Below are 1,640 nucleotides of genomic sequence, written 5' to 3'. Positions count from 1 at the left end.
GTTTGAAACCAGAGAGATTCAACAGTCTGCAATCAAGACCACATTAATGCCCCTACCTCCCAGATAAAGTGGTCAGGATCATCACCAAATGGCCCCATTCAGGAAAACCTGCCCCTACTCCCTAAACACTCCTTAGGCTCCCCTCGTCAGCTCCTAAAATCAGCTCCCTATGATGTGCTTATTTTCCTGTGTTATTTGCTCTCCCTTGATGCAGCACACCAAACACAACCCAGTCTTGTTGGAATACACTGTGTGGTCCTTCGGTGGCTGCCTATACCTGTGCAAATCTAAGGAGCCCATTTGGAGCCTCCCTGCACCTCCGTCCCTCTACCCCTGCCCTGGTTCACGCCCTGTCGATCTGCTCCAACCTCCTTTGAATTTAGTGTGAAGACAATGTTTGATTCCCAGGCATCAGAAAGGCTAAACTAATCAGATGATTAGGTTTGTCATGAAAGGATTCAACTCGGAGCAGATAATTACTTGGAATGAATTATCTTGGGAAGAGCTATGGGGATAGGGCACCGACCATAGGGTGGTTCAAGGGGCGGGCCGTTTGGATTCCTTATTAAGGACAGAGCCCAGGCCCTTCCTCACTCTTTCCAAGTCTTTGGCCAACCCGTTGCTTGGACCTGCCCTTCTTCTGAATCTGGTCAGAGCACAGCATGGACATGGGAACAGGCACTGTCACCGAGAAGCCGTGGTGGACCCTGCCCGAAAACTTTGATGCTCCAATGGTGTTCCACATGGAAGCGGACCAGGAGGAGCTTATCTTCGGTGAGTGGCCCTCGCTGATGTCCCCTCCTTCAGCNCTTATTCAGCTGGAGAGCTGGTTCACAGCTACAGGCCAGACTCGTGTGACTGTAGTGGGACCACACAGGGCCAGGCAGTGGCTGCTGCACATGTTCTGTTGCGTGGGGAGCCGGGACTCCTATCGTCATGCTCGAGGTAGGTATCTTCGGCTGAACTGTGGCGTTGGAGGGGCTTGATGGTGGAGTTCTGGCTGAGTTGTGTGGCATCTTGGAGTCTTGAAGAATCCCTTGTGTGGCTGGGGAATCCAGGTGCTTCCCAGAGTCCACTGGGAAAGGAAGGGCTCACTTTTGTGGCCAGGTAGCCCGGAGGTGTAAATGGGTTACCTTGGAAGGACTGGGCTGGGTGACATCCGCCTTGCTATGTCCCTGGTGGAGTCCCGGCCTGTTAAGGGCCCCAGTAATGGGCTTTGCTTTACCAGCCCGGGACCTTTTTTTTTTTGCAGGTCTTGAGATGCTGGAGCGTGTCCGGAGCCAGCCCCTGACCAACAATGACCTGGTCGCCTCCATTAGGCGTGCCACTGTACACCGGAGACCCATCTTTGGTTCCCAGGATAAGTGGAACCATCTGTGTTAGTGTTCCTCAGCCTTCCCCTTACCAAGTGGTGTGTTATTTGGGATTCCATCTCTGAGTTCACTCTATCCATAATTAAGGACTGATCTCCCTGGGAAGTTTGAGATGAGAGGAGAAGTGTTGGCTTCACTTTTGGTGAGGAAGACAAGAAAGACACCGAAGAAAGCTTGAATTTCTGGGTCGAGTCCTGTCTGTCTCATGCCTTCTAGGCACGTGTGTGAGGGAAATCTCCTGAATGTAAGAAAGTGTTATATTGGCAA

At 51.9% G+C, this 1,640-nt stretch overlaps 1 pseudogene; it reads left to right on the top strand.

The window, feature by feature from the left end:
• The first annotated feature begins 662 nt into the window (after window positions 1–662).
• Window positions 663–1,455, top strand: LOC108299137 (annotated as a pseudogene).
• The last annotated feature ends 185 nt before the right edge of the window (window positions 1,456–1,640 follow it).

The sequence above is a fragment of the Cebus imitator genome, unplaced genomic scaffold (assembly GCF_001604975.1).
Source record: "Cebus imitator isolate Cc_AM_T3 unplaced genomic scaffold, Cebus_imitator-1.0 Scaffold2271, whole genome shotgun sequence".
NCBI lineage: Eukaryota > Metazoa > Chordata > Mammalia > Primates > Cebidae > Cebus > Cebus imitator.
The sequence above is the reverse complement of the archived record's forward strand: the minus strand, read 5'-3'. Positions and strand labels throughout refer to the sequence as shown.